The sequence below is a fragment of the Nymphalis io genome, chromosome 16, assembly GCF_905147045.1.
Source record: "Nymphalis io chromosome 16, ilAglIoxx1.1, whole genome shotgun sequence".
In the NCBI taxonomy this organism is placed as follows: Eukaryota; Metazoa; Arthropoda; class Insecta; order Lepidoptera; family Nymphalidae; genus Nymphalis; species Nymphalis io.
Genome location: NC_065903.1, coordinates 2,732,232 through 2,754,176, shown reverse-complemented (window position 1 = coordinate 2,754,176; position 21,945 = coordinate 2,732,232). Strand labels below are relative to the sequence as shown.

At 33.5% G+C, this 21,945-nt stretch overlaps 1 long non-coding RNA gene across 1 annotated transcript; it reads right to left on the bottom strand.

Annotated features, from left to right (window-relative positions):
• Positions 1–19,555: 19,555 nt before the first annotated feature.
• LOC126774504 (uncharacterized) lies at positions 19,556–21,153 on the bottom strand. The gene is made up of 3 exons (XR_007669819.1): positions 20,947–21,153; positions 20,412–20,469; positions 19,556–19,879 (listed from the first exon to the last, which is right to left on the bottom strand). It is a non-coding gene; the product is annotated as an uncharacterized LOC126774504 (long non-coding RNA).
• Between the last annotated feature and the right edge of the window lie 792 nt (positions 21,154–21,945).

Here is a 21,945-nt window from a genome sequence, read left to right as displayed (position 1 = left end):
TGTGCAAGCTCGTCTGGGTAGGTACCACCCACTCATCAGATATTCTACCGCAAAACAGCAATACTTGATATTGTTGTGTTCCGGTTTGAAGGGTGAGTGAGCCAGTGTAATTACAGGCACAAGGGACATAAAATCTTAGTTCCCAAGGTTGGTGGCGCATTGGCTATAAGCGATGGTTGACATTTCTTACAATGCCAATGTCTAAGGGCGTTTGGTGACCACTTACCATCAGGTGGCCCATATGCTCGTCCACCTTCCTATTCTATAAAAAAAAAAAAAGTAGGTATGCGAAACTTTAATAATTGTATATAATAAATATTAAATTTAAAATGCTTAGATTTACATTCTTATTTATTCTATTTTAACATAAATATATATTGCTCGCACCTTTGGGATTGCTCCGCTAAGTACCTACTTGCGGCCTTGGACCGGTTGCAGCGACGTGCCGTACGCATTATTGGCGACGTAAAGGTCACAAACACCCTTGAACCTTTAAAATTCCGTCGTGAGATAGCAGCACTGAGCGCTTTCTATCGACTGTATCACGGCGAGTGCTCTGAGGAATTATTCTCTCTAATTCCTGCTTCCCCCTTCCTTCTTAAGTCCACGCGAGCTGGTTCTCGATGTCACCGCCTAACTGTGACATCAATTCCATCGCGAACTAAGAAATTTGGCAACTCCTTTCTTTGCCGCACTTCCAAAAAATGGAATTCCTTAACAGCTCACGTGTGGGGAACACGTGCAATGCTTCAGTCATTGCGCAACTTTACGAGATCTACGTTGTCTTGTCACTTGTAATTAGACTTAGCGGTACCTTTATATATGAGGAGGACTTATAAAACAATAAAAAATAAATTTATAATTTTAAAAACTGAAGGAGGGTCTTATACTCGTAGGCCTCTACATACTATCATTTTTTTTTTATATATTCGCCGGGAGGGCAAATGACTCTACTCCACCTGATGGTAAGTGGTAGTAGAGTCCAAACGCGACGACGGCCAGTACAGACGGGAAAAACGTTCTGCACTAGCCGCCTCCGCCTTGCCGGCCCGCAAGATGCCTCTTCACGCCTCGTTTGAAGGAACCCGGGTTGTAAGAGGAGGGGAACACGTGAGCTGGTAAGGAATTCCATTTTTTGGAAGTGCGACAAAGAAAGGAGTTGCCAAATTTCTTAGTTCGCGATGGAATTGATGTCACAGTTAGGCGGTGACATCGAGAACCAGCTCGCGTGGACTTAAGAAGGAAGGGGGAAGCAGGAATTAGAGAGAATAATTCCTCAGAGCACTCGCCGTGATACAGACGATAGAAAGCGCTCAGTGCTGCTATCTCGCGACGCAATTGTAAAGGTTCAAGGGTGTTTGTGACCTTTACGTCGCCAATAATGCGTACTGCACGTCGCTGCAACCGGTCCAAGGCCTCCATTAGGTACTTAGCGGAGCCATCCCAAAGGTGCGAGCAATATTCAACGCAAGACCGTACCTGTGTTTTGTATAACAGGCACAGTTGTTGTGGCGTGAAAAAACGCCGCACCTTGTTCAGAACTCCGAGTTTTCGTGAAGCTGTTTTTATAATACCCTCGATAATCCCTTGGACTAAGGTTGCAACGAACGTCCATCCCTAGCATGGCGATTTTGCTTTGTATCATCAGCGGTGTGCCACAGAGGGAGGGATGAGGGTAAAATGGTGACTTTTTCGCTGTGAGAGCGCCTACCTGTGTTTTCTTGGCATTAAACTCAACAAGATTATCAGAACCCCATTTGGCGATGAGCTCTAATGTCCTATCTCGATAGGACATTAGAGCTCATTCAATGACAAGATTCTCCCGCCTCTCCTCAGTTAAAGCCCGCCCACCCACTGCGCGTCCGTGGTATCCACCATGCACTGTACTATCATCTGCATAGCAATGTATGTTCCCAAGAGAGAGCATATCATTGATATGCAAAAGAAAGAGTGTGGGAGATAGCACAGATCCCTGGGGGACCCCAGCATTCACTACATAGAATTGTGAAGCGCATCCATCTACTAAAACACGAAGGCTACGCTTGTGTAGGAAGCTGGCAATCCAGGTGCATAGCTGAGCAGGTAGACCATATGCCGGCAGCTTGGAGAGAAGACTTCTGTGCCAGACTGGTATTCCATCGGGACCGCTAGCTATCCGTACATCAAGTGATTGCAGCTCCGCACGCACATCACGTTGCCTGATTTTGATGTCAGGCATCGTATGGCCACATGAGGGTATTGTAGGTGGCAGCGCACTACAATCATCGATTACGGAATTATTGGCAAAGAGTTTAGCCAGTAGATCAGCTTGCTCTTGCGGACTGTGAGCTAGCGATCCATCCGGATTTTCGAGCGGTGGCAGCGAAGGTTGGCAGAAATTGTTTTGCACAGACTTGGTCAGACGCCAGAAGCTACGGGAGCCCCTAGGATGCGAAACAAGGTCATAACCAATCTGTACAATGCGCTGTGCATCCGTTCTTGTGTATGCCTTTCTACAGGACTTGGAATTTTTATTGTAGTTTGCTTTCAGTGAGTCAATGTTAGATGCCCCGCTAATGCAGCCGTTGATCCACTTGCGATATGCCGCCTGCATAGATAATACAGCATCGGCACATTCACGAGTGAACCAACGGTTACGCGTACCCCTACTGACGAGATCTGAGCTAGGAATGTAGTATTCCATTCCCAACATAATCTCGTCAGCAACAGTAGCGGCACTAGCTGTCAGGTCATTCCTACTGAAGCAACGTTCCTTCCAAGGGACCGACGCATAGTAATCGCGCATACCGCCCCAATCTGCCGACTTATATTGCCAAACGCGACGTTTGCAAACCGCTAGTGGCGGCAGCTTGGCCTGTGGCACTCTGGTAGATATAAGGCTGTGATCCGAAGAACCAAGAGGAGCCTGAACCACAACCTGATATTCCACCGGGTGAGAAGTCAGCAGAAGGTCCAGTAGAGAAGGTGCTTGCCCATCAATGTCTGGGATCCTGGTGGGCATTTTAAATATTTTGTACCTACAATTAACATAGGCATGTATAACTTATTTACTTTTGAATTTACTTTTGAATTATTTCTGTCGAAAGCTGAGGGTTTTGCAAGTTATAAATAAAACAAGTCTTATTATTAAAAAAATTTTTTTTTGTCGAAACAGACACAATAGGTAAACAATATCCATGACTCATATGTAACTCCAGGCCACAATCCAAAAACATTTTTTTATACAAGTTTACATTTTAAGCAAATAATTTCGTATTATAATTTTATAAACTGTATATTTATTTAGCATAAAAGTGTGTCACAATAGAATGGATTCTTAACACAAAACCTTTATTGATATAATAGGTATAAACCTTGGTTTTTTTATATCTTGCATGATTCTCATAATAAAATTACTCTATATTAAAACGAATAGCACTTGATTAATTGCGCTCTTAGCATTCTCTAGCGCACCTAAATACTTAGCCTAATTAATGAATTCCCTTGATAGGAATTTTCTTACTTCATTAGTTGTCAGCAGTTAGAAGCCATCGATGGTCGAAATAGCACAGTGTTTATATATGTGGATCTAAAGCGAAGACGGCTTCGAATGTGGGCTCACATACATATTTCTTTAGTTGTTCTGTATTATTTAGTTCTTATATGTTTATTGTATTTTTTTTAATTACCACAAGCTCCATCTTTATACACAAAACACTTTGTACAGTGTAACTACAGACACAAGGGATATAACATCTTAATTACCGAAGTTAATTGATCATTGGCGATGTAAGAAATGGTTTTTATTTCTTACAGTGAAAATATCTATGCGATGGTGACACCATTAAGTGATCCATTTGTCAGTCTACCTACATATTTTGAATTAAAAAAAAAAACTTTGCAGTGAAAGAAAACATCGTAAGTAAATCCATATTATGTGGGAAAAAAATCTGCCTGTCGTTTATACAAACGTACATGAAATAGCGAGGTGGAATAAATTCCAAAACTATTTTACGAGGAGAAGTGACAGTTGCCTATCAATGGGACATATAATGTATGATTAAAAACAATATAACAGCAAATTCTGTATTGAATTAGAATTTTGTTATTTGAAACACTTTATTGATAAAAACTGTTGGACCAGAAAATGAAGGTTCAGGGTAGGCAAATATATCTATATAAAATTTAACAGAGTTTTGTCTGTACATATGCCTTTTTAATATTAATTTCTGTCATTCATTATTATGGAAGAAGATTACTAAAACACACTATATGAAGTGTATTTAAGCAATTCCTCTTTATACCCGATGTGTCTAAAAATTCTAGGTCAAATTTGAGTGTCACGTTCTGAGTGAATCGTTTTCACGTTAGCCTGTCGCGCATAAACCGAATATAAGTTATAATAAAACAGACAGCATACGAATTTCTTATAATCGAATAAATTCCTCAGAGGGTTAGCAATCAAACCAATGGTCATAGAATTGTTTGACTAAAAATTAATACTGAGATTTGTAGTTTAATACAAAAAGATTATATTATAATTGTGTTTATATAGAAACACTGCTGTGTGAGGAGCAGATTAATCCGGTTTCGACTTTTAATTCGATGTTCCTAAGCGTTAACATCGTCAACGCAGATTCCACGGCTATATCACAAGAACTTATGAGTATTCCCAAAAAAGTAATTAATAAATTTAGTAATGTATGTATCTCATGGCCTTGAGATATAATACAACCAAAAATAAAAACTTTAAATTATCAAGGCGTTATAATTATTTTAGTAATTATTTGAAATTAATTAAGATCCTTCTATATCATAAATTAAGTTTTAGCAGTGACTTAATTTATTCATTTAATAAAATTTTCTTGACAGCTGATGTCCAGTGTTCTTGACAGACAGAAATGTCCACTAAGGGTACAAGGGACTCGGATTTAAATATATTTGAAGATATAATTTTAGTTACCCAAATTCTGTCCCAAGCAATGCTAATAAAACAATACGTTGTTATTTTAGGAAATGGTTACAAATATTTTTAAAATATAGTACCGATGTAACAATTATAGGATTTTTGAATTGAACATTTTCTATTATTAAAGCCGAGATGGCCTAGTGGTAAGAACGCGTGAATCTTAACCGATGATCGTGGGTTCAAACCCGGGCAAGCACCACTGAATTTTCATGAGCTTAATTTGTGTTTATAATTCATCTCGTGCTTAACGGTGAAGGAAAACATCGTGAGGAAAACTGCATGTGTCTAATTTCATTGAAATTCTGCCACATGTGTATTCTACCAACCCGCATTGGAGCAGCGTGGTGGAATAAGCTCCAAACCTTCTCCTCAAAAGGGAGAGGAGGCCTTAGCCCAGCAGTGGGACATTAACAGGCTGTTACTGTTCTATTATTCGTAAATAGATTAACATTTAGGAAATTTTGCAGATTATCATGATTTATTTTTATATTCTTACACTGAGTCACTTAATCCTAATCACTCCAAAATTAAACTTAATTCAATTAGGTCTACAAGCAATTAAAAAAATTTTGGTTCTAACCAAAATTATAAATTAAATTAACTAGTTCGAAAATATTGGGAGTGGAACGAAATTAGTTCGTATGCAGGCTTTCTAGCAATGAAGATGAAATCACTCATATATCCAGAGACGTGTTCAATAAATTCTACACTCGTATGCAGTTATTTCTCGTCAAAGCAACACTTGCTAGACCCGGTAGGATAGATATACGAGTATCGAATAACGGGGGATTTCAAACAAGGATTTCAATAACAGACTGTGCAATATTGTATTTTTATTCTACAAAACGAGAATGTTCCAATTTCGTTTGTATATGAGAAACGGTTGGGACAAACATTTTGTTACATTTATAGTGTTACGGGTTCCGGATTTTAGTCCTTGAATTTGTCAGTACCTACACAACTCACGATATTATCTAAGTATATTATAAGCCCGTAAATACGCAAAATATGTAAAATACATGATAAAAATGATGATCAATATTGACTATGGTAGCCATCTTCAAGAAAGATTACGCAACCGCACGGGACACATTATAGTGAAAAAGTGCTCGCGCATACACAGAAGTGCAATTTGTATAACGTCCTATAATTAGGTGGAACTGCCAATTCGATATGATCGTAAAGAGTTCAGGTGCAGGACGGTTTCATACGCTTTACGAGGCACGGGAGCATAAACACTTCTGATTTCCAGTCTATGGGCTGCTATTGAATTTCTCGATGGTAGAACCGAATAACGTTTCATTGTCTTTACGCGGTGCCTCGACTCAGTACCTTGGAATATATGACCTAATCAGCTACATACACTATACCAACGAGACTGTCAGAAAAAAACGTAATATTACTGTCAGAATAGAACAATAAATATTAATTTTGTTTAAGTGCGAAAAGGAAACAAAATTATGTGACAAAACACTCATGTGAAATTAACTCTTTGACTCATGTGAAATTAAGGCATCTACGTATGTATGTATGTCAGGAATCCTGTAAAAGATATACGCTACGATGTTGTGGTATTTCATAGGTATATGTTACGATGATTACTTATAAATCAACTCACAATTATGGGCTTCAGCCTCACGGTGCGAGTGAAAGAAACAGTGGGCATTAATTACAAGTTTTGACAGCTATATTGAGGTTAACATCTGTTGCAAGTTTGTTATAACTCTTAGCAACTGCCCTTTTTATTCTGTTATAACTTTACTTAATAATTTCAAAAGATTAATACAGTAAGTGTGACAGTTGCCAGAAAATTATGATAATTTTTAAATAAATTGAAAGATTAGAGGTTAGTTGCTTGCATTTTATTCACAAAAAAATTAATAAAGTAATCGCCTGTCCCACAGCTGGGATAAGGCCTTCTGTTCATTAAGAAGATTTGAACCTTATTCCACTACCCTGCTCCAATGTGGCTAAAATTTCGTCCGATAAACGGAGGTTTTCTCAGGATATTTTCCCTCACCACAGAGCACAAGATGAATTGTATACACACATTAAGTACATGAAAATTCAATGGTGCTTGCCCAAATTTGAACCTGTAATCTTCGGTTAAGATTCAAGCATTTTAAGCATTGGGTCGTATCAGCTCTTTTACACTAAAAAAAGCAAACTAACACTACACTAACATTGTTGACAACGTTCATGAATTTTGTTATACGGGGTTTAGTTAAAATAGGCTTCAAATTTAGATAATCCGTAAATTATTATAAAGTTAACTACACCACAATTTTTTTCTATTGTTTTATATATGTTTGTGAGATTCGGCTGTAAGTTACATAAAATGATTTCATTAATTTCTCATATTAATTTACTGTCCTTTATTTTATCTTGGTGATATTTTATTTTGTCATGTAATATTCTAAAGTTCACATTTGCTTGTATCATCCAACTTGTCTCCGATTACACTCTTCATATTCAAACTATAAGCGATCCACTGGATAAATACCTCATCTCCTGTCTATGACAAGCTGAAACTGTTTTACTGCGGGTCAACGGAAAACATGTGTCCAAAATATGTTCATCAACTTGTTCCGAGAATTTCCTTCATTACAACGCACGGGATTAAATTTATATAACAAGTTGTATGATATTTTGAGTCTACTTAATAATATCTAGAAAAAATGATGTTCAAGTATACATAATGTATCATATAATTAATTATTTTAAAGACATTACAATGTAATATTGTATTTGGTGGTGGTGTGTATTTACATATATAATTTAAATCCTAAGTATAATTGAAATTATTATAAAATTTGCACAAACTATATCTTTAGAGTAACATTACATTTAAAGATCTATTGCCCTGATTATAACCGTTGCTTAGCGAATATTTAGTTAACCACTGATTTTATTCTTTCTGTCATTATTTATTTGAAATTTAAAAGAACAAGACACAGCATTGTTTAACTAATCAATCGCTAAATAACGTTTATAAATACCTATAAAAACCATTAATTTATTAGCGATCAACTTCTGAACATTATTAGGTAATTGTAATTCACTTCGAGTGTCACTCGTAAAATGCTTAAAAGTGACTTCAGGTGATACCTTTTATTGAATTTATAGGCAATGTCGCATATTACTTTTTAGATATGTCGCGATCGCGTTTTACGGTGAGTTTCGAGTTTTATCTTACAAAATAGCTCAACGCTTAATATCAGTTCAGATATTTTATTTTTGTTTTATTGTAGATAGCTGCGATTTGATTAGTTTACCGTTACACGTTTAACTATGTCCTATATCATATTGATATTTGAAATATTTTGGTCATCAAATTAAATTTTTAGAAGCAATAAATATAATTGAAGTCCAGTAATACTTGCCTTTTTATTCTTTAACATATGAAATGTCACATGAAAACGGGGGCATGACCTATACATGCATGTAATTGTATTTCCGTGATGCAACTTCATAAGAGCAAAGGAAAATTCTATGCGGTACGTGCCCAGAGACGCCATACATTTGCATTATTCAACAGTTTCTCTTGAAAATGTTTCTTGTATAAGAAAATTCATTTTACAACTTGTAATTTATATATCTTTAAAGAAATAAATGTTTTCAATTTGAAATACTAACAAATTGAATAAAATTGTTTTAGCTTGAGTCTATTTATTTATACAAGCAATTTTTTAACGTGACATTATAAATAACATGGCATGACATATAAAAGCGGTTATTCAAAACGTTTTAAAATTGTATTTGAGATTTATTCATTTATTTTTAAGTTATGTACAGTCATTTTTATAATTTATAAAAAATATATATTACGTTTTTATCTATTTCGGTGTATTAGACTTAATCATACTAACATTATAAAGAGTAATGATTTGGTTAATTTTTTTATCAGGATTTTCACAAATTATTAAACCGATTGATATGGATGTTCATATTAACTAGTTTATAGTGTCAGTATAAATCTATCGATTTATTAATAATAGTTTTAAGAAGTTTCTAGTTTATTATTGTTTTCTTTTAACTTAATATTTTTCGAAAATTTAAATAATTTCTATATTAGTATAATTGACATATATTCAAAACAATATAAAATAACAATGATTGTTGAAAAAGAAAAACATTTCAATAACCGAAGAATCTATTTTCATATCATTCCACATTATATACTTTGAACATATAATCATTTCGAACAATAAAATGATTCCAAAGCAATATTAGATAATTGAAACTATTGCTTACTAAAGTTGTGGACGGAAATTCAATGCAAATGAAACCATGCAATGAAAAAAAAAGCTTAAAGTACGTCATCTTGAAAGGAGGTTTTAATACAGTTATAGCGAAAATTAAACTAAATATATTTTATTATACTTTTTATCGACTACATTTCTCTATTATCAATAACAGTGAAAAAATCTAAAATAATTATAATATACGAACAGACTTACAAAAATTTTTTATAATTTTTAATTTTTAATCAAGTTATAAAAAAAAATTTATAACTTGATTAAAAATTTAACTTTTTCTGGGACAATTTTGTAACAGTAACAGCCTGTTAATGTCCCACTGCTGGGCTAAGGCCTCCTCTCCCTTTTTGAGGAGAAGATTTTAGAGCTTATTCCACCACGCTGCTCCAATGCGGGTTGATAGAATACACATGTGACATAATTTCAATGAAATTAGACACATGCAGGTTTCCTCACGATGTTTTCCTTCACCGTCAAGCACGAGATGAATTTTAATCACAAATTAAGCACATGAAAATTCAGTGGTGCTTACCCGGGTTTGAACCCATGATCATCGGTTAAGATTCACGCGTTCTAACCACTAGGCCATCTCGGCAATTTTGTAAAAGCATGTAAATTGTTTCATAGGCGTATATAAGTACAAACTGCATTACCCTTTGTTTACTAATTTTCTAATGTTTATACAAATATATATAAATATAACATTCCACTTTCAAAGTATTATTGCGTATCTCTAATAATATCGTAGATTCAAAGGCTTGGAAAGTTGTGAATAAGTTATAACACAGTTTACTGTTTGGAAACGGTTCGTGATATTCGTCGCAAAAACTATCGGAAAACGTACGGAAAGTGGTTGCTTTTAACGCCACCTTCACACTACATCACATATATTAATAATAAATTTGAATTTATGGAACTGGTAAATTTATTTATAAAGCACTTATACTCAATTAGTTTGCTGATTTATGTGATGCCATTTAGAACCTTTATCGTCATTCCCTTAATCTTCTCTCAATTTAATCCATTCTCGTCAAGTCACCTACACACTCATATCTACCTATTTTATTTATTTTTAACACAATCTACCCATCTTCTCATCATCATTCTTCAGTCTTCCTCTCCCTTTCTGTACTCACACAACTTTTTAGTGACGTTCATCTATTCTTATATCATAATATAAACACGGTATATAATTTTATTTCAAATTGTCCATGATTGGCGCCACTTTTAAACGTTATATTACGTACTTTTCCCATCATGGTAAGTAGCACGAGTTCATATCTCTCGTGTCTCAGCAGGTGTCCAAGATGTGTAACTTTTCCCATCTTAACGGTATGCAAATATTTCCGTTCCTGATTGACGCGTCGCAACCTTTCCTGGTTTCAAGTTAGAGTCCAGTTATTGACCAACATGTTTCTTTATGCCCAAGTCTCGAAGGTTCTTTGCGTTAGCTGAGGTTTTCATTAATAGTCCACGTCTCACGACTATATATAATGTATGAGCCAGATATAACAACGCAGGAGTTGGATGCGCAAATATATCTTAAGTCTGTGGTTGCTTTTTTTATAATTTATACCGACTGTTCATTTTAATTTTGGCGTCGTCTCCGACTGTTTCTGCTATTATTGCTTCTGAGTACTAATTAAATAGCGTGGGTAATAGGATTCAGCCCCAAACAATTTTCTTAATTAATCTCTAAGGATCTTGGCATCTCTTGGTATTTTTGTAGAGAATGGGTCCAATAAAATTGGTACCGTTTTTGAGAGTACGTATTTTTGTAGAGGTACGATGTAAATTGGCGAAAGTATTTTAATAACAACAGTAATTTAACTAAACTCTAGCAACTAACCTAACATTTATACCGTAGCATAATGGTGACAGAACCCTAGCCAATAAAATTCAAATACTGCGTCTATATTATACATGTCTTTTTGCCAAGTTACAAAGTACTTATAGCAACATTATTATTTGATCTTTACGACTTCTCATATAGCATACGTAATGTCATATTTTCATGAAAACTCGACTAATATCGTAGTGTGTAGCCCGCATTAAAGTTAGTAGGATTAGGTATTATGAACAAACGTACTTTCCTTTGTGTACAAACTTCTTCCAACTCCAAAGTTATATTCTATTGCTTACGTTTAACCTTCAGGCTAAAATATTTTATGTAAAAACAGTTTATCGATGTTTATAATTTCAGTAATTGCTTTTAGTAGACATTTATATATGAAATATAAAACTTTACGTTTGGTCATAAACGTTCAGTATAAAAGTTTTCATAATAATCAATTATACGAGGAAGATCTATTCATTTTTCAAAAGCCAACCCCATCTATATTGAGAAATCATTCCGCGTGGAAGAAAGTTCATTTAAATTTACCAAGTTCAAACATTCAGACAGTATAGAAATGTTGCGTATACTGGTGTCACAATGGCTGGTTCATTTTTTGTCCAGAGGATCGGAATTGTGATTTAAAGGGAAATACTGCTGGCATTCTTGCTCCCATGTCATGCGGTCATGATTTGTACCGTAGCTATTTTTATTTTTAATTTGTATGTAAACATAAATATATATCCGTTACGATTATTGGAATTTTTAATGATATCAGAATGCTAGCTACTATGCCAATGATGCAGGTTATAAGATATTGCGACACAATTATAATGAGTTCGATATTTATAACTTTAAAGATTTTACTAGTTAACTAAATCAAAGAATTATTGTTATAAACAAGACTAGTAAAATGTATGAGATACATTGAGACTGAACTGATCTGACTGACACTGTCAGAAAGATTATATTCAGCTCGTGATTTTTTTTTTTTTTTTATAGAATAGGAAGGCGGACGAGCATATGGGCCACCTGATGGTAAGTGGTCACCAACGCTCTTAGACATTGGCATTGTAAGAAATGTCAACCATCGCTTACATATCCAATGCGCCACCAACCTTGGGAACTAAGATTTTATGTCCCTTGTGCCTGTAATTACACTGGCTCACTCACCCTTCAAACCGGAACACAACAATATCAAGTATTGCTGTTTTGCGGTAGAATATCTGATGAGTGGGTGGTACCTACCCAGACGAGCTTGCACAAAGCCCTACCGCCATTCATTCAATGACTGACTGAATGAATGAATTCAATGAATGAATGAATGATTCAAGCTTCAGTGACGTCACGGCATTTATGTTTAATAATTAACCAATTAAACATTTCCTTTCTCACATTTCCCCATATAGTATAACGTCATAACTCTTTTATTTTTAGTTTTGATATAAAAGTTTTCGTATCTAATAATTCTACGAGGGACGCGTTTATATAGTAGAAATAAGATTTCTTAATCCGACTCAGTTGTATTCAGTCACGTTCGTATAGACATTCAAACTATATTTTTTATTTCAATAGCCGGTAAATGTTCTACGGGCGATGACGAGATACCTATTACGAAGGTTTTAAGGCATGATAATATTCACTGGTCGTAGCTTTGTGCAAGCTCATCTGGGTAAGTACTACCCATTCATCAGATATTCTACCGCAAAACAGCAGTACTTGGTATTGTTGTATTCTGCTTTGAAGGGTGAACCAGTATAATTACAGGTACAAGGGACATAACATCTTAGTTCCCAAGGTTGGTAGTGCATTGGCGATGTAAGCGATGGTTAACATTTCTTACAGTGCCAATGTCTATGGGCGTTGATGACCACATACCATCGCAGGTTACTCATATTCTCGCCCCCCCCCACCTAAAATACTCACAACTGCCTTTTTTGACTGCTTACAATTTTTTAATACCTAAAAATTTAGACTAATACAAGAGTCTAAGAGAGAGACTATCTTAGACTTAATTAGTAAAGACTTTAAACATGTAAATACAATGTTTGGATCTGTTTATCTCCTGGAATTTCTTTTTTTAGATCCCTGTATGGTACCCATAAACATTGACTATCATCATTTTGACTGACATTCATCTAACAATGTCACTTTGACTCGTGTATTAAGATAAATGGACTGTCAGAAAAATAATATATTTAGTTCGTGATTTTGGCTTGAGTGACGTCAAGGCACAGTTTAAATATATTCATATAAAGACATCTAGCTGTTCTTAACAAATTCGTAGGTTTGTATTTTTATTTTTTTATTTTTGCGAAACAACCTCCACAGCACACAAAACAATCTTTAAAATAAATTGTTTTAAGTCGGTAGTTATAAGAATATAGAATTCTTATTTTCCATAGACAATTCCCATTACAGTCGTGCAATAACAAATGATAATCATAAAAAGGTATACATATTTAGGTTTTATATATTAGGTTTTATGTTCTAGTACTTTGTTTATTAATACTAAGTAATGAATTTGATGTGAGTCGGGAAATTCTATGATTACTTTATATTTAGTTACATATGTGTACAATGTAATTGTACACATATCGTTAGATATACATTTTTTTTAATTGTATTTCCAAGGACTTCTGTGATATTTTTCGTTTTCGCCTGGCATATCAGAAGAAATAAGATTTCTCAGTGATTGCAAAATGAGGGGTGTAATCAATGAATCCTCTAGTCTGACCCTTAATTCATACTATTAATTTTTTTACATGTGTGTAATAACGTACATAACGTAGGTCACTCCTACGTTATGATATAGATTTTTTTATAAGTGCTATGAAGTGGTGGAATATGGTCAGGCAAATATGATAAAATGGTCTTCCGTGTCCGTGTTAGGGAAATATCAGCGATTTTTTGGATGTTAGCAGTGGACGCCATATTTGTTTTTTTTTTGTTATAAATATTTAGATTTTATAATGGTAATTGTCAACTAATAATTACCTAGATACAGTCTCAGTCATTTAAATCTTAATTTTTCCTCTGCAAAACGCATGTACGCGTTTCCCCCAAAATTGTGATACTATGAACTTGCCAAAGGCGCCGGAATACGCACTAAACAATCAGCGGTCCTACTCCGTCTCTTTAAAGTGGCGGCACGGGATCGCTTGTGCATCCTACCGTGACGAAGTCATTTCAAACTGTCAATATAAATAAGCAGTAACCATATGTATCAACCAATATAACAAATTTTAGTCTTTTTATTATCCAAATGCTATATTTATTCATGATTTTATAGCAAAAGATATTTATTAATTGGCAAACCTTGTATACTTGTCTTGACTTGTACATATAATTAAGAACTTAGGACCTTGGAGTCTGAAGCCCGATATGCTAGGTTAATAGACCGATGAGGTTAAATATAAATGGATATAGATTTATTTAGCAAGATACCAAATCGTACTTAAAAGTTGAAGTCTTCCTAAATAGATCATATAAATGGCAGCGCTGTCATTTTCATGCCAATTTACGTCCTATAAAAGTTTCAGGAATACTTTCTGCTTGTTACTGCTGAGATATCTTATATGGTAATTGCTTTCAACTTCGAAAGAGGTTGTACGTATTTGTATATTTATACGGATTTGAGAAAACAGCGATAGTTTTATAAAGTTATAAATATTATACCCCTTTTCTACTTACAATTTTGATGATGGATTAAAAATTCAAATCAAATCCAGTTTGTCTGGGTAGAATCTACTTTCAGAACCAGTGTAAGCTGTATACTTAAATTAAGCCTGTCAAATGTGCTTAAAAGAGCTCATTTTAATAAACAATACTTCGTTTCTTTTGATGATTGTTCATTTGAATAATTTATATATAATATAAAAAAGTCAAAGACGTCACAGGATACTCGGAAGATATAGAAAGTAAAGTAACAGGCTGTAAATGTCCCACTGCTGGGCTAAAGCCTCCTCTTCCCTTTCTTAGGAGAAAGTTTGGAGCTTATTCCACCACGCTGCTCCAATGCGGGTTGGTGGAATACACATGTGGCAGAATTTCGATGAAATTAGACACATGCAGGTTTCCTCACGATGTTTTCCTTCACCGAAAAGCACGAGATGAATTATAAACAGAAATTAAGCACATGAAAATTCAGAGGTGCTTGCCCGGGTTTGAACCTACGTTCATCGGTTAAGATTCAGGCGTTCTTACCACTGGGCCATGTCGACGGAAGATATAAAATATCGAAATTGATATATTTTTAATGAATTGCTTAATCTGTGCTTATAATTCATCTCGTGATCTGCGATGAAGAAAAACCTTATTGAGAAAGCTTTCTGTGTCGGATAAAAATCAGCCATATATGTATGTATCAACCCGCGTTCAAGTAGCGTTGTGAAATATGCGCTAAACCATCTCCTCAAAAAGAGAAGAGGCCTTAACCCAACAGTGTAGCATTAAGACGCTATTATAAACTGGTGGTAGGGCTTTGTGCAAGCTCGTCTGGGTAGGTACCACCCACTCATCAGATATTCTACCGCAAAACAGCAATACTTGATATTGTTGTGTTCCGGTTTGAAGGGTGAGTGAGCCAGTGTAATTACAGGCACAAGGGACATAAAATCTTAGTTCCCAAGGTTGGTGGCGCATTGGATATGTAAGCGATGGTTGACATTTCTTACAATGCCAATGTCTAAGAGCGTTGGTGACCACTTACCATCAGGTGGCCCATATGCTCGTCCGCCTTCCTATTCTATAAAAAAAAAAAAAAAAAATTAATATAGTTTTACCCTATAACACGGCGTTTTTGTAACTTCATTATAATATTGTATTTATGTTTTATCTTTATTTATGTTATATATACCTTTCTACTATTTCTTTCCTCTACTTTAAGGTTATCTGGAAGAGATCGCTGTTGTAACGATAAGGTCGCCTCTTGTACATATTTCTTTTAATTTATGTCTATTTATTGGTGTACAATAAAAGGGTATTTGTATTGTATAGTATTATACATCTGTTATCCATTCAACGATCTAAATTCTTTCAAGTTAAAGAACCGGACCTGAATGAGTCTTTTATGAAAAGCTCATAAAGCTCATAAAAATGTTAACAGTAAAAATAATTATCAATTCGATAAGCCTGTGCTACTTTTGCCTTTAATAGGCAAATTCATGTATAAACTAAGTTTTCAATAAATTTCTTGTAATTTCTGTTTGAATATTAAGTCGACAAACAAAATTTATAACGATTATAATGTAATATAATTATGGTTCTAAAAAATTGGCATACCCAGACAGATTCTTATGAATGACCTTTAAGTTATGTTAAGAATTACTCTTATGATCAAAACATTACAAAAACGTGCAAAAGTAATTTTATATTAAAACATATTTCTGTTCATTTGAACAGAATTGTATTATATAATGAAGATTTTTTAACAAGTAAATAAATAATTAAATAGATCAAACGTCCAATCTAGCAGGGAGTTGTATGGTGGATTCCTTGTATAGGAACCTTTGCGGTCGGTCGATTAGTTTCATAGATCTTTAGTATTGTTGTCAGGTTATATACTGTAGATGGCTTATAGAATCTAAGCCTACAACAATGCTATATTGCTAGTTCTTCTAGACCGTCGATAACTTACTTGTACGTGATTACCATCGTTTTAAATTATTTTTAAATTGAAATACTTGTTGATAACGTTAAAAGTACTAATGGTTTGGAAAATAAATTACCCAAGAACCGGTGATACAAACTTGGCAAATTTTGGTTTTTTTGTCTAAATGAAGAAATATGACAATTTTTAATAGTAGCAAAATTTAGGAGGCGATCGCTTCGTTCTCAAGATGTTATCATATATGAAAAGTATAAAAACCTCAAACTTAGTCAGTTCCGAGGCACACTAATTGACTTAGTATATTTGGAGAAAAGAATATCCAATCATTATCCACTTATCGATTCCGTTATTGTTAGTTGCCATTAATTAAAGACTTTTTTTTCAAGGAACGAGGAAATGTAGAAAGCGTAAATTTTTCGAAGGATCTCTTTTTGGCGAAAATGTAATTCTTTTTTAATTTATTTTTCAATTTAATTTCTGTAGAACAATTTATCAACAAACTAAGGGGTTAGATTTTTTTTTTATTACAGAACTACCAACAAAAGTAATAATATTTTAATACAAACGACAGTGAAATAAATTAATTGCACTTTTAATTACAGGCAATCTCAGCATGTTTAATATTTAATTTGTTTATTTAAATTGTTTAAATTTAATATTAGTATTAAAAACACAAAGAAAATATATAAAAAAATATTACATTTTAGCTAACTATAGATACATATATGTCAGAGAATCTCAATATAAAAAAAAAAACAAAATAATGTCATTAAATTAAAGTAATATATTTATTTAAATTAATATATAAGAGAGTGTAGAAAAAAAAAGTTAGGTGCAAAAAAACGATTGTAATATTGTTTATTTTATTTATTTCAGGATGACGACCAGATGGACCAGCTAATGTGATCAACTTACGTTATTAGCATTGCCCATAGATACTGCGAGAAATGGACACCACTCACTCACCCTCACACTGCCGATTATAAGATCTAAGATGCTATGTTACTTGAGACCGTAATTATACAAAGTAGAACAGTAATACGAAATATTGATGGTCTGCGACAAAATAAATCCCAAGTGGTTGGTAACAACTAAGACTGGAAGATTATAAATTGTTTATGTTAATATGATCCTACCAATCCTATCAATTTCAAAAGCTAGGTTCCGCCTACGGCTTCGCCCAAAAGTGTTATTATTTAAGAGGGTTAGATATGGTAGAAGGATTAGAGGTACACTTGTGTTTGCGCCCATCTTTGTACAATACAATATATCCAGTACAGTTGGCCAGTAGTATATACAGTTGGCCTCAAGCATGATCATCTTAGCCGAAATTGGTAACGATGACGTCATAATTATTTTCAAGTTTCTTTGTATAAAAATAATAGTATTGTATTATATAACGGCCCTTTCAACATTCGTCATTAATACAAACAACGTTAAATTAGCTTTTAACTAACTTCATCAAACAACAAAAACTATAATTTAACGACCTCCATAATGGAGTAACTCAAAACGCAACACTGAATTACTCCTATAAACAAATTAAGGTAATCAAAAGACAGCTTTTTATATTTAAATGATATTATAAATATAATATATTATTTTTTATGTAAATGTTATGAATACTAATTGATTATTATGTCGGTCATTTATTTCTTAATGTTTAATTTAAGAAACATGTTTTTCTAATTTCTGTCTGCTGAATTATTCCAAAGAAAATTAAGATTATTTTCATCTTGTGGTCTAAGCGTCTTTAAGAATTTGATGCCCCTGGTACAAAAATGGGCCCGTCCATTTAATTAAGGGAAAAAGAAGTATTGTACAGTTCATTATCAATTAATCATTGGTTAATTAAGAGTAGGTGTAACTATGGTAACTATGAATGATTTTTATAGTACTTGTGTGATGAAGATTATGTAAGTTGCTCTAGTTCCTTTAGAAAAGACGAATAAATAAGTAACAAAAAATAAGTAACGACTATGAATGGCGTCTAGGCTGCCGCACTTGGCGCCTTGACCATAGGGTGAATATGATACTGCTTTTCTATTAACAGGCTTATAGACTTCTCTTTAATAGAATAGGTTGTTTTTAGTTCTTAGAGGCTGATGACTTTCAATAGTCAAAGGGCTAGGATCGATCGTGTGTCGATATGTCGCTGGTGAATTTTTTTGTAATGCCTAACTGAAAGTTAAAACTGCCGCTTTAAATTTAGCCAATTAACCTGACAAACGTGAATATCATGCTCTTGTGTATAATAATATTGTATATATTAGCGCCAATAAATAATGTTATTTATTATTTTCATTAAATTGCAAATCTCTCAGTGACCTTGACTATTATTATCTTTTGTTGTATCTATAATTAATTCATAGATAATCTGCATTTAACCAAATTAATTATCCATGAATGGAATATAACAGACGTAAATGCATCATTAATTTCCATGTCAAGTATAATGAACATAATTATCTTAGTATTACCTAAATGACGCACAGCGTGTACAAGTGCTCCGTCCTTACTTTACACGATCATATACAAGCTTCTCTCCTTTTCCTTTTTTTTAGGGAATGCATTTTCGAAAATATTACCTCAGTGCTCATTTACGCTCGATTATGAAATGTGCAAGGCTTCTTGCATATAGATTTTGTATGTCAGTCATTTTGTCCATATTAGAGTCTACCTTTAATCTATTACCTTTTTTTGGAATAATATAGTACATATAAAGTACGTTAAAATATGTTTTTTAAAAAGAAGGAAATTTTTATCTCTACTTTATCAAATATATGAAACAATCGTTACAGCAAAATTCATTATAATATCCAAAATATAAATATTTTATTGTCTATATATAAAAAAATAGTGCAAAATTATAAAAAAAAACCAATATTATAAAATGAAAAATATTAAACCAAGACAATTTATTTGTTGGCTTTTCGAAATTGTCTGGAATTATTCATCAACAATGTTCTGTTATTAATAATTATTAATAAATATTAGTTGTAATTTCTTAATTCAATATGTAAACAAATCAAATAAATACAATATTTCAGTGGGCGTCCATTTTTCAATAAATCTTTCAATTCAGTAGCATATTTATCTTTTTGTACGACATAGCGGCAGTGGATCGCATCCAATGCATTTCGCCGGCTTGTAGGGTACGCAGTTTTCTTCACCTTTGCAGACATGGTCTTTGCACACATTCGAATCTTCGAGACATGATCGATAAGCTGAAACAAAACAAAGATCGAGGTATGAGGAACAAAATTAGTTTTATTTATCGCGTTTGTGATTATAAGGTTAATTAATACAAATGTATACATTTTCGTTTTCTTGTGAAAAAAGTCTATTATAGACTGAAAGATTTTGTTTAATAGTAAAAGTAACAAAAATGGTTATGTACAGATTTAAGCCACACAGGGTTTGTCATCGATAATAACACAACGATCAATATATTGAAAATATTCTAATCCTTTTACTATGATGGGCCGGTTGGCGTGGTTGGTAGATACTGGCCTTTCACGCCGAAGGTTGTGGGTTCGAGTCCCACCCAAGACAGACATTTATGTGCATGAACATATCTGTTTGTCCTGAGTCTTGGGTAATTATCTATATAAGTATGTATTTACAAAAGAAAAGTAGTATATGTAGTGTGTCTGTTGGATTTCAAAGTACAAGCTCTGCTTAGTTTGGGATCGATGGCCGTGTGTGAATAATGTCCCAGGATATCATTTATTATTATTATTATATTATTTTACTTACTGTCAATGCATTCTCCGTTAAAACAGCATCCGCCACAGCATTGCTCGTGATCAGCACACTAAGTAATAAAGTTAAATTACAATCAAGTTCTTGAACTACAGACACAAGAGACGTAATAACCTGGTTACCAAGGTTACTCGATTGCCTAAGGAATGGTTAATATTTCTTACAATGCCAATGACTACAGGCGGTACTTGTCGTCTTGTCAATGTTAGATTGATAAACAAATAATCAATAATAGTCCAACGAGGCAACAATCTGACAAAATTAAAAACTTTTTTTTTTATTTACATACATACTTCAAAAAAGGCAATTTTTAAAGGAAACACAATATGATGAATTCCCTGTTTTAGCACTTATTTACTCTAAATTGGACTATTTTTTTAAAACATATTAATTAATTCAATACAATAAGAATAATTCAAATCGTAAAACGTATCGTGTCATACAGACATAGCCGAGACCTTGAATGTTCCTTCCTTCTATTCTTTACGTAATATTCTTTTTTTGAAATTGACAAAATATAGTATATTACCAGTGTTCCGCCAACTTTACAGTCCTGACACTGCGCAATAGTCCCAAGCACAATACAGGCTACGAATAACTGTAAACTCAAACGCATCGCTGGATATTCACAAATGTATAATAGTTTATAACTCGCGTGATAGCTGTGACACTGTAGTATTACCTACTGCTCACTTATTCAACTATCAACTATTGCTGTAAAGATGTGCGCACATGTGCGGCAAGACGATCTTTAGACTTCTGCTTGAATAATTATTGTCTTATGTGACTGTCGTTATAAAATATAATTAAGAGGATAAATCTCTATTATGTATTAATGTCAACTACATTACATGTAACACACAACTATTTGAAATCGGTGGTAAAAGTGCCTCACCGTTAAAATGAAATATGATGGTGAATGCTTAGATCTTATTCCAATTTGATGCAATACGTTGCGAATTTAAATGTGTCAGAATTTTATCGGATATCAAGAATTTCTCACAATGCTTCGGTTAAAATCCTGGCAAGAAATAAATTATAAACTGGACCATATAAAAAGTTTGTGGCGCTGTAGATTTAATCCCTGATGTTAATATTTAATATTTTTATTTACCAATAACGCCATAATTTTAAAATTAAATCAAATCAAGTATTTTATTCAAGTAAAGTTTACGATAAAGCGTTTTGTTTAATTCGATCTACTTAATATAGTGCTTCATATCATATTATATGTTCAATATTATAATTCCTGATTTTTTGTTAAATGCTAAGAGTATAGGCCAATATTTTTTTTATCATTTTTCATTTTATAAGTCATGTTTACGCAATGATTCTATGAATGTTTTGTACACTCATAATTGATATATATATATCAAAAAATATATATATGCTGCGTGTGTTACTATATAATACTAAACACAATAATAAACACACTATATAGTGTGTTTATTATACAAATAAATAAAAAAAAAATAGTAAATCTTGAGTAAAACAGCCTCTAGCGAGAAAAAACCGTAGTAAATACAAA